The sequence below is a fragment of the Apium graveolens genome, chromosome 4 (assembly GCF_009905375.1).
Source record: "Apium graveolens cultivar Ventura chromosome 4, ASM990537v1, whole genome shotgun sequence".
In the NCBI taxonomy this organism is placed as follows: Eukaryota; Viridiplantae; Streptophyta; class Magnoliopsida; order Apiales; family Apiaceae; genus Apium; species Apium graveolens.
In genome coordinates this window covers 292,805,621-292,818,777 of record NC_133650.1, presented here as the reverse complement: position 1 = coordinate 292,818,777, position 13,157 = coordinate 292,805,621, and positions in this window count along the sequence as shown.

Here is a 13,157-nt window from a genome sequence, read left to right as displayed (position 1 = left end):
TTGGCCACATATGGCTTCAAAATAATTTCCTAATAGTTATCGAGCCTTGAAAACAATTTAAAGTAATATTTTAAAGCTCGAAATTATTTTTAAACATCCAAACACATATACCACTTAACAAATGCTTCACAGGATAAACACGAAACATGCATAATATTTATTTATTAGCAAAAATAACGACACGATATATCCCAGATATTACAGGTTTCCACATTTTTGCTTCTATAATAGAGGAGCAATTTGTTGTGAATGGAATTAATTTCGATTAGAAAGCCTTCATTAAGCAATCTTTATGAGAGTTAGCTTTAGAATCCCTCCCTATGTGGCTATGTCCTATGATTAATTATTCTTGAATATAATTTGACAGATTTTCGTGATACATGGGCATTCTTGAATGGGAGAGTTAAAGATGATTTTGATCTTAAGAAGTTTGTCCAAGAGGTAATATGTGCTTTAAAAATGAACCTAGGGTCGTAATGATCTATTGCAAATTGTGCTCAGGTGTAAACTGAAACTTTTGCAGGCACAGTACTTGGAAGAGTCTATCAATGCAGGTATGGGAAGCTCTGTACAAGGACTCGTAAACACAATTTTCAAGAATAAATTAACTGCACACTAACTTGGCTCGACTTAACTCTTGACTACAGTAGCCTTCCTCCGTCTTTCTTATTTACTGAAAATACTATTCATTCTTAATAAATACTCAAGTTTTTGTTGGAAATATGTTAAAATGAGATTGATAGATGTCTCTAATTTTGTTGGAAGCATATTTCATGCCCAAACACTTGTTAATAATAATGCGTATACACTTTAATCTGATTTTTATGGCCTTTATATTACTTGTTAGTTGAAGCTTAATATTAAGCTCGCGGATAGTGATGCGTATAGTCTTTAAGAATTCTTCTTAGTCTTAGCCCATGAAATACCGATTCTACTTGATTGTTGAAAGACCGAATTGAATTTATTTCAAAAATACTTCACAAATTAAAAGTGTAGCAAAACCATAATGAAGTGGTCGTAGTAGAGCTAGTTTTCCACCCATTTATTACATTTCGTTGCTCTCTTTGGAAATGCTTATGGTAAAACTTGATAGTATATAGAAAAATTAAGAGGTAATTATGCAATTATGTACGATATGAGACAGAAGCATTGGCATGGAGAAGAGGCTCACTATTTATGTTGCTGGTGAAAATGATTTTCTGATTCTCGTAATTGTATACCTTTTGACCCTGTTATGGATTAAAAACTAAGGTATATAATTGCTATATTTATTACTAAGGAACGTGAGCTTTGTGGCTCGATTTGACTGCTCTTGTGCTTCGTGACTCAATCTGCCTTAACAAGATGCCTACGTACCTTGCTGATTGCCAAGGATCAAGTCAAAAAACGTAGTTCTGATTTGTGGGGTGAGGCCCCTTATATAGATATTGGGAGTCCTTGAATTGGACTAGGTGTAGGAGACTTGGTAGTCAAGTCTCAGAATTAGAATAGACTTTGGAGTCCTAGGTGGTAGGAAACTGATTCCTTATCTATCTAGGTCCCTTAGAGGCTAATCTACAAGGATTTATGTCCTTATTGGGACTCTTCTTAATAGCTGATTTTTCCCTTATTAATTAATTACGAAATTAATTAATATTCAGGGTTTTGGGCCTTTTTTGTTCCATCAGGCCTGATCTGGTCCATCAGGCCTGATCAATGTATCAACCTTTTTGGTCTGAATGTCATACATCTTCTTATTGGGACTTGTAGCCCAAATTACGTGTAATTAAAGTAATATTTAATTACGTAATCAGGATTTAATTATTCCCTATCATTTGCCCCCCAACTTTTGGGAAACCGTATAAGATTTCGCAAAAGTTAAGTTCGCTCATTCCCTTACAGGGTATCGTTTTGTGTAAAGTATGGAGCGATCTACACATTTACAACGATTTTCCTTGTACACGGCTTCAAGATTATTTAAAAACTTTCCTATTATTTTCTTACCTTTTTCCCTCTTTTTAGGAATTTTGTGGTATTTTTTAGGAATTTTCCCTTTATTTCCGAGATTTTCCAAATTTTCTGCAATTTTTCAAAAACATTTTCTAACTTTTAGCCCTTTTTCGACCAGGATCCTAGTCGAAAATTCGACCTGGATCCTAGTCGAATTTTGGGCCAGCCTTTTAATCCTGGTCGAAGGATTTCGACTAGGTTCTACGACCTGGATTTCGACCAGGATCCTAGTCGAACCTTCTACCTGGATTTTGGTCGAAATTTTTGTCCTTGTTTGATTCCTGGTCGAAGAATTTCGACTAGGTTCCACGACCTGGATTTCGACCAGGATCCTAGTCGAACCTTCGACCTGGATTTTGGTTGAAATTTCCGACCTTATTTGATTCTTGTTCGCAAGGTTTCGACTAGGAATCACGACCAGGGTTTCGACCTGGATCCTAGTCGAACCTACGACCTGGATCTTGGTCGAAGTTTTGGTCCCTTTTTGACTCCAGTCCGTAAGGTTTCGACTAGGAATCACGACCAGGGTTTTGACCTGGATCCTAGTCGAACCTACGACCTGGATCTTGGTCCTCCTTCTCGAAAAATTTTGTACTTGATTAATGACCAGAATTTCGACCTCAATCCTGGCCGTATTGATAAGTGCTTTCCTGGCTTCTGTTTGAAAGAATTTGAAATTGATCTACGACTTCAATTTCGACCTCAATCCTGGTCTTTTTAACCCGTATTTTTCGGGCGCCTGTTCGAAAGAATTTGAATAGGATTTACGACCTCAAATTCGACCTCAATCCTGGTCTTTATTGGGCTTTTCCTAATCCAATCTTGGATTGGGCCTTTTTGGGCCTTTACTTTTCCAAATCCTTTTTGGATTTGGGCCTTCATTTTTCCACATCCTTTTTGGATTTGGGCCTCGTTTGGGCCTTTACTTTTCCAAATCCTTTTTGGATTTGGGCCTTCATTTTTCCACATCCTTTTTGGATTTGGGCCTCATTTGGGCTTAAGGATTATTGAAGATATTCTGGAAGGTTTCAAAACTTAATAACTCTAAAGATATTCTGGAACATTCCAGAATTTGGGCTTTTTCTTTGGGCCTTAAGCTTAATGGGCTTTTCTGCCTTTTCATCTTCCCTTTTTCCGCCTATGTAAAGGAGTAACTAGGGTCACTAATTTCTCACTTTCTCATTTCTGAATTCCCTTACTATTTTCTTCTTCTAAAGATCTCAGAGAAATAATTGTAGGTCGGAGTTTTTGTGCCCCAAAACCCTCACTTAGCAAGCCAGCCCTTTTTGCAGTGTTACTTCAGGTAAAATACCTTTCTCTCTTCTTTTCTTTTGCTCATTTTTGCATAGCTTGTGTTTTAAAATTATCTCCTCTTGTGCCCCTTTTTTCAGATGGCTGATAAGAGAATGACTCGTTTGGCCAAAATGAACGTGGCCAAAAAGTCCAGTGAGTTCCCCATTCGATCAAGGTACACTTCCTTGATTGATATGATCAACACCCGAGGGGATGAGTACCCGTCTGACGTGCATCTGGATGCGCACGACCACATCAGTGTCTTCCGGGATCCAAAGGAGCTGGACAAGTTGAGTACTTGTTTCAAAATCAAGGAACCCTTCAAGCTGGTTCTTGCGGGTCCGGCCGACAGGGCTTGTCAATGGAAGAAAGACGCTCTATGCGTCTACAGGGACACTCTAAGGGCAGGTATCAGACTCCCATTTCACCCATTTATCCCTGTTCTGCTAGCTGATGTGGGCATCAGCCCTTGCCAACTCCCTCTAAACTCTTGGAGGTTGATTCTTTGTTACTTGTTGCAATGCGCCAAGCACAACGTCCCTACCTCGGTTGCTGCATTCAGAAAGATTTTTCAGTTCAAGAACAGCCCCGACAAGAATCTAGGGTGGGTTTCTTTGAACCAACGCCCCACCGTTCCCCACATAGTGAATGGGAAGTCCATCTCTGACAATAACTTGGGGTGGAAGAAGGATTTTCTGTACGTCCTTTGGGAGGGCGGAGATTGGGGCACCCTCTTTCATTCGTCTTTTGGGCTAGCTGTGGATGGGAGCCCGAATGATATAGTTTTATCTGAGGAGGAGACCAGAGCCTTCAACCTCCTTACTCAAGATAATGGGACTTCCCACTCTTGGGATCTTATCAGGGAGACCATCTTGTAGAACGTGGCCTTTCTCCCGTTCCTAAAAAAGTATGTTTCCTTACTTCTTTAGTTGTCTTCGTTTCTCCCACTTTTTACTTTGCTAATTTCTCAATTCACTTATCTTATTCGTTGCAGTGGCTGAGAAGATCGAAGAGGCTACAAAGCCTAAAGACCTGGAAATGACCAGGATGAAACGCGCCGGGAAAGTCTTCAAGGACCCGCGCCTTGGGGATCGCTTCCCAGAATTCCTTCTTCAGGCGAAGGAAGCAGACGAGGAAGGCCACAGCCAACCTCTACATACAAAACAAAAACCAGGGGCTTTCTTCCAACCCGCTTGGGGAATCCGGGGAAAGGATTCAATTGTTGGCAATACAGCGCTTGCCAAGGAATGGTCTATGCATTCCATTTCCCCTGTAGACTATCATGACCTTGTCCTTCAACAGGACTTGGAGGCTAACGAGCTTTTCGGAGCTCAGGCTTTGGCGACGGTACGTCTTTTTCTTTTGGCATTCGTAGCTTTCTGTCATAATTTTTCTTATTTCCCATTTTCTCTTTGTCTCTTGTAGGCAAACGTCCATTTTTAAGGGGCAATTCACCAAGCCAAGGCTTGGAAAATTGGCCTAGAAGACGCAAACAAGAAGCTGGAGGAAGCCAACCAGAGGATAGAAGCTCTTCAAGCCCAACTCGCCTCAGCAACTTCTAACCTTGAAATGGCCCGGACTGAGATTGTTATTCTCAAGGCCCAGAAGGACAAGGCCTTTGATGGCTGGATGGATACTCAAGAATTCAGGGACTTAATGGTGGAGCATGATGCCCTCCTACATCCAGTCAGCTACAAGGAAGGCTGGGATGCTGCTGTAGAGGCTATCCAGGAAGAGTTTCCTGAGGTCCTTGAACAATCTCCCTTCCCTTGCCCTGTACAAGTCCCAGCACTTGGGGGTGTGGCAGATAAGCTTGTCGATCTGATTAAGGATGGCCCTTCAGTATCCCCGGTTAGAGCGTCATCAGGAAGCCAGGGCCAAGGCCAAAAAAGGAAGGAGCCTGGATCTAGCTCTGAAGAGGAGGAATCTTCTTCTGAGGAGGAGACCGAGCCTATTATAAATAAGGTCAGGGTAGAAGAGCCTCCAAAACCAGTAGCCCCTAAGGCATCTAAGCCATCTGAGGGTAGTTCCGAGGAAACCTCTACGGAGACTTTTGAAGAGACTTCCGAGGGACCGACTGAAGAGATGTACGAGGAGACTTCGGATAGTGGTTCTAAAGAATCTGAGCCTTCTAAGGCCTAAGTTCTTTGCATTATTATGTATTTTTCTTTTTAGACAATATCAACTTTTTTCTATTTTCACTCGTACTGTCCAATTATTATCGTGTTTTTTCCGAATTTTCAAACTCAAGTTTATAACTTGGTTTTATCCTTCACAATGTATCAATCTAATAGGCTAGACTAAACTGAACACTTTTTATTATAACTTGGTATTCTTGATACCTTACATGAGATGGGTTCAACCCTGATAAATCTAAACATATCTTCTATTACTAAATACATAAAAATCCTAAACAAGCAAAGCTTCAAGGTGCTTTTAAACCTACATGTCACTCTGACAAGTGAGAATCGTGCTTTAACTATTTTACACATAGTAAACCTTCAGGTTTTACGCATGCCAAGTTCTCGGGACTTCAAAACCATCCATAGTTTCAAGCTTGTAGGTGCCTCTACCTTGAACACTCTTGACCTTGTATGGCCCCTCCCAATTTGGGGCAAACTTCCCTTTCTGCCCTACTCCAGAAGCTTCCACCTTCCTTAAGATTAAGTCACCTTGTTTGAAGAACCTTTCTTTAACCCTTAGGTTGTAGTAGAATGAGGCATTTTTCTGATATTCCACTATCTTCGCATGTGCCTTATCTCACACTTCATCAATTAGATCCAGGGCTAACCTTTGCCCTTCCTCATTTTCCTCAGCATTGAAAGCTTGAATCCTGGGGAGGAATGTGATATCTCTACAGGAACAACTGTTTCTGTCCCATATACTAACATGAAGGGAGTTGCTCCAGTCATGACTCTACAGGTAATCCTATAGGCCCATAGTATTGGGAGTATTTCATCCACCCAATTATTCCTCGACTTCTCGATCCTCTTCTTTAGTCCATCCAGGATTATCCGATTCACAACTTCCGCTTGCCCATTGGCTTGCGGGTGAGCCACAGAGGTGAATCAAAATTCAATTTCATTCTCCCCACAATACTTCTTGAATTCCTCATTGTTGAATTGTGTTCCATTGTCAGTGACTAGGATGCGGGGAATTCCATACCGGCACATGATATTTTTCCACAAGAATTGTGCAACCTGCTTAGTTGTGATTTTGGCCAAAGGCTTGGCTTCAATCCACTTTGTAAAATAATCAATGGCTACAATCAGGAACTTCCTTTGTGTCGTGGCCATAGGGAAAGGCCCAAGTATATCCATTCCCCACATAGCAAAGGGGATAGGTGAGTTGATGGAGGTTACCATCTCGGGGGGTTGTCTAACGACAGGTGCATGCTTCTGGAAGTTGTCACATTTCTTCACATATTCTTTGGCATCGGCCATCATTTCCGGCCAATAGAAGCCTAAACGGGTTATCTTATGAGCTAACACTCTGCCCCCCAAGTGTTGCCCACATATGCCTTCATATACTTCTTTAAGAGCCAAGCGTGCCTCATCGGGCCTGAGACACCTTAAGTAGGGAACCACAAAAGATCTTTTATACAAATTCCCATCTATCAAAGAGTACCTTAGTTCTCGAATAGCCAACTTTTGTGCTTCAGTAGCATCATTTGGCAACCATCCGGTTTGAATATAAGTCTTAATGGGATCTATCCATGATGTCCCCAGACCTATAGGAGCTACAAGCTTAACATCAATGCTACGTGTCTTCAGAACGCGGAAGTATACACTTCCTGAGCTTTTCTCTATCTTAGATGAAGAAAACTTTGATAATGCATCTGACTTAGCATTTTCCTTCCTCGAAATGTGCTCAACATGGCATTCATCGAATCGGGTCATCACAGCCCTTACTAGGTGAACATACTTAGCCATCGTATCATCCCTTGCCTCTAACTCTCCCTTTACCTGGGATATGACCAGCTTCGAGTCTCCACAGACTTTTAAGTTCTTGACTCTAAGTGTCCCTGCTAAGCCAAGACCAGCTATTAGAGCTTCATATTCTGCCTCATTGTTTGTGGTCGGGAAGTCTAACTTCATGGCATACTCAATCAAGAACCCATCAGGGCTTTGTAAAACCAAACCTGCTCCACTTGAATTTGTTTTTGATGCTCCATCAAAATAGAGCACCCAATATTCTTTTTCCTTATCATCTTGTTCTTTGTCCCCCTTATCAACTTCCTTGTCTTGAGGTAAGGTATCTCCCTGCCCCTCGACTTCTTGGTTGGGTATGGTACATTCCACCACGAAGTCAGCTAACGCCTGGGCTTTTATTGTCGTTTGTGGTTTATACTTGATGTCGAATTCTCCCAGCTCTATTGCCCACTTAATCAACCTCCCACGAGCCTTGGGACTGTGAATAATATTTCTCAAGGGCTGATTTGTTAGCACTTCAATCTTATGAACCTGAAAGTAAGGATGCAACTTTCTCGAAGCCATTACCAAGGCTAAAGCAAACTTCTCAATAGTTGAATAATTCAACTCAGCTCCATGCAGAATTTTGCTGACATAGTATACGGGTTTCTGGATTTTCAGTTCCTCCTTAACCAATACAGCGCTCAAGGCATTCTCTGAAACGGCCAAGTATAAGTATAAAACTTCATTCAAAGCTGGCTTGGCCAACAACGGGGGCTGAGCCATATATTTCTTTAATTCCTCAAATGCCTTCTGGCTTTCCTCACTCCATACAAAATCTTTGACATTCTTTAAGGACTTGAAGAATGACAAGCACTTGTCCCCTGACTTGGAGATGAACCGTCCCAGCGCAGCAACCCTTCTTATAAGCTTCTGAACATCTTTGATAGTTTTTGGTGGTTCCATGTCCAGGATTGCCTTTATTTTATCGGGATTGGCCTCGATTCCTCTCTTAGAGACCATTAATCCTAAAAACTTTCCAGACCCTACTCCGAAAGCACACTTGTAGGATTTAACATCATTTTATGGTATCTCAGGACCTCAAAAGCTTCCCTCAAATGGATTATATGGTCAGTCTTTACTAGACTCTTGACTAACATGTCATCAACATAGACTTCCATAGTCTTGCCAATAAGATCCTTTAAAATTTTATTTACCAACCTTTGATAGGTGGCTCCTGCATTCTTGAGACCAAATGCCATAACAAGATAAGAATAAACACCAAAGTCAGTGATGAATGATACCTTTGGAATATCGTTCTTATACATCTTGATCTGATTGTATCCACTAAACCCATTCATAAAGCTCAACATCTCATGCCCATCAGTGGCATCTATCAAAGTATCAATCCTAGGTAATGGGAAACAGTCCTTAGGACAGGCATCATTCAGATCAGTGAAGTCCACACACGTCTTCCATTTTCCATTGGCCTTCTTCACTATTACAGGGTTTGCTAACCATTCCGGAAATTGAATCTCCTCAATGAAACCAGCCTCTAAGAGCTTCTCTACTTCCTGTTTTATAGCTTCTTGCCTCTCTGGAGCAAAACTTCTTTTCTTTTGCTTCACTATCTTCCTATTTGGGTCCACATTCAGCTTATGAGTAATCAGTTTCGGGTCTATGCCTGGCATATCAGCTGCTGACCATGCAAACACGTCACTATTTTCTTGCAAAAATTTCACCAACTTCCCTCTCAAGGGCTCCTCGAGTGTGGCTCCAATGAAAGTCACCTTCTCAGGATCCTCGGGGGCTGAAGGAATCGAAACCAGGTCTTCTGCTGGCTTTCCTCTTTTCTCATCATTCTCTCGGATATCCAGATCTTCAATAGGAAGAACCTTCCCCCCAACTCCATCTGCCCTCAAAGAGGCTACATAACAACTTCTAGCCATATTTTGATCTCCTCTCTCTTCTCCGATCCCATCCCGGGTGGGAAACTTCATAATTGAATGGTAGGAAGAAGGGACTGCCTTGAAGGTGTGTATCCCTGTTCTTCCCATGATAGCGTTGTAAGTCGAACTAGCCTTCACCACCACAAAGCTCAACATCTGAGTTGTTCGCCTTGGTTCCTGTCCTATGGTTGTTGGCAACTTAATTATCCCTTCCATGGGGCACTCCACTCCCGTAAATCTATATATCGACATGTCGGTTGGGGTCAAGTGGGAGTCATTATATCCCATCCTTAAAAAGGTGTCATGGGGCAAGATATCCACTGAAGCACCATTATCCACAAGGACCCTCCTTACCGGGTTGTTCCCTATTATCGGGGTTATGACTAGCGGGTCGTCATGGGGAAATTTTACACCCTCCAGATCAGAATCATCAAAAGACATTGTTACTCCTGTTCTGGCCCTCTTCGGGGCTTCCCTAACAATATGCATAACTTCTCGGGCATACGCTTCCCTGGAGTTCTTGGATAATCCGGCAGCAGTTGGTCCTCCAAAAATTATGTTTATCACAGGCCCTCGGGGTCGCGGTTCTCCGAAGATTGTATTTATCATCGGTCCCCTAGGTTGGGGATTTCGCCCCTGATCTTCTTGATCTCTTCTTCGATTGTCAAAGTTTTTTCTCACGTTGTTGCTCCTGTCTCTTCCATCTTCAGTATACTTGTTCAATCTCCCTTTTCTAATAAGAAACTCAATTTCATCTTTCAGTTGCCTACACTCATTAGTGTCATGACCAACATCCTTGTGAAATCTATAAACTTGCTCTTATCTAGCTTGGTAGGATCGGCCTTCAAGGGCTTAGGCCAACGAATATCTTGATCTTTCTCAATTTCCATTAAAATTTGGCTCCTTGGAGCATTCAGCTTAGCATACTCAGTGAATTTTTGTCCAGGTCCTCCTCTCTTCGGAGTTGAGTCAAGTTTTTGCTCAGTTCTGGGATACTTATCCTTAGCGATGTATTCCAGATCGGTCTTCCGCTTCTTGCCTCTAGCGGGCTCGTTGCTCACGACGGTCTTCCTCATACTCTCTTCCACCTTGATGTACTTCCCTGCCCTATCTTGGACCTACAACATGCTTTCAAGGGGGCGTTTGGCCAAGGACATCTTGAAAAACTCATCCCTAGTTCCCTGTTGCAGTGCTATCATGGCTACCTTATCATCAAGGTCCGGGACTTTTAAAGCTTCCTTCGTGAAACGATTCAGGTAGTCTCTTAAGGATTCCTTCGCTCCCTGCACAATGCTCATGAGGGATGCTGAACTTTTCTCATGCACTCTCCCACTAATGAACTGCTTAATAAAAGCCTGACTTAATTCTCTGAAAGACCCAATAGAGTTTGGGGGCAAATGAGTATACCATCTTTGAGTCATACCCGACAGGGTTTGAGAAAAGCCCGACAGTTAATAGCGCCATTCACGGGCTGTAGCAATAGTGCATTAGAGAATGTCCTGACATGATTGGCGGGATCTCCAGTGCCATCATAAGCTTTAATAGTGGGCATCTTGAACTTCCTTGAGATATGGGCATTCATTATTTCTTCAGTGAATGGTGGGGTAGGATCATCGGGATCTCCAAGGGGAAGAAGATTGCTTGGATCAGCCCTTGGGACAACAGCCCTTCTCTGTATTGGACCATCCAGGTCTATGATAGGGGGAGGATTCCTCCCCCTTGGAGGTAGTGGGGGTCTGGTGTTCTGGTGCGCCTCCAAGTCGCGCTTCAGCCTTTGAATCTCAGCCTCATGAGCCCTGATCCTTTCTTGCACTTCTTGGGAATTCGTCACTTGGGTGTTCCTAGGACGTTGGCGACCATCAGCCATCGGCTCTTTTCCAGCACGCCTCCTTCTTGGGGCCACTTCATCATTTGAAGATTCGGAGTCTCTTTCAGTGTAAGGACCAGAAAATTCCTGATCCTCAAGGATAGAAGCCAAACCTTGTATATAGGGTGCTTCACTCCGCCCAGCATGTCCGCTTCCTCCAACCTCAGGGTAAAGGGGCATCCCATATGGGGGTTAGTAGTCACAACAGTTGAATACTCATACTTAATGGGTCGAGAATTCACAGGTGCATGTAGTTGTTGAACTTGGGGATTCGTACCTTGAGTAGTCGAGAGAATCGTCCCATGTGGCTGATGTTCAGTTGCCTCTATCTGGGCTTCTCCTTGGGTGGCTGCATAAGTTGAATGAGGAGGTACCTCCACGGTTGACGAAATCACTTGGGTTGTCCCCGCTGGTGTTCCTCCTTCAAGTGCTCTAATTGTTCTCCGTGCTCTCGCCATGGTTGTTGTTGTGCCTTCCCACAGACGGCGCCAAATGTTATGGATTAAAAACTAAGGTATATAATTGCTATATTTATTACTAAGGAACGTGAGTTTTGTGGCTCAATTTGACTGCTCTTGTGCTTCGTGACTCAATCTGCCTTAACAAGATGCCTACGTACCTTGCTGATTGCCAAGGATCAAGTCAAAAAATGTAGTTCTGATTTGTGGGGTGAGGCCCCTTATATAGATGTTGGGAGTCCTTGAATTGGACTAGGTGTAGGAGACTTGGTAGTCAAGTCTCAGAATTAAAATAGACTTTGGAGTCCTAGGTGGTAGAAAGCTGATTCCTTATCCTTCTAGGTCCATTAGAGGCTAATCTACAAGAATTTATGTCCTTATTGGAACTCTTCTTAATAGCTGATTTTTCCCTTATTAATTAATTACAAAATTAATTAATATTCAGGGTTTTGGGCCTTCTTTGTTCCATCAGGCCTGATCTGGTCCATCAGGTCTGATCAATGTATCAACCTTTTTGTTCTGAATGTCATACATCTTCTTATTGGGCCTTGTAGCCCAAATCATGTGTAATTAATGTAATATTTAATTACGTAATCAAGATTTATTTATTCCCTATCAGACCCCTATAATATCTGTCTTCATATCTTTTAACCCTTTTCCTTAGTAAAAGCTAATTTTACCCTCCGATGTTGGCCGATATGTCATTTTATCTCCGAAAAGGGCTAAAAGGTACGATACCTAATACTACAGGGGTTAAAAGGTATGACTTCATACTTTTAGGGCTGATAGGTATAACGGCCCATACTTTAAGGACCAAAAGGTCATTAAGCCTTCAAATATAGATTTTCATCAAGAGTCGAAGCATATAATCTGGCTACTTGAAAACATGTAGTATAATTTCATCCTTTAATATGCAGTCAAATCATCAGAAATTAACACATGTAAACGACTTTACTATAAATATCCAAATTGTGTGTTATGACTACTAGACACGTAATCTTAAACTAATTTTGAAAATTTACAAGCATCAAACTGTCTAAAAGAGTATATTTACATCAAGGTTCATTACATACAATCTGGCTACTTTAAAGCATATATCTGACAATGATTGAAAGACATTTTGGCATACCTAGCTCACTTACCAATTTTGTTGAAATGAACTACCGCTTGGTAGAGATATCTACTTGTTGTTGATGTGCTTGACTCTTGATTTCAAGTTGAACCTTCAGTAAATGCAGAAGCTTCTGGTGATGTCTCAGTAGTTTGAATTCATTCTAACTATAAGCTGAAGTCAACATATTGACTTTTTGTTCATGAAATCTGTGATCATCATCCAGCTTCAGTGTCTTCACTCCCATAAGTAGAGATTGACACATTTTAAGCTTCATTGCAAGTTCAAGAATTTAGTTTATCTTCTAGATGGTGACAGCTGTCTGTAGATTCATTCCTACCAATTTGTACACTGCACAAACTATATCTAGACATCTAGTTAGATCAAACTTAGAGTTTCTAGATCTTCAAATTTCATTAATTGATGATCCCTTGAGAAATCTGAATATTTTCTTTAAAAGCTTCTGAGTAAGAAAATACTGGAAATAAACTAGGAAACAAGCACACAAACATGTGATAAATATAATCTATGATCTACTGTGAGTTTAAATATTAAAAAAAAACCAACTTAGTTCTTACA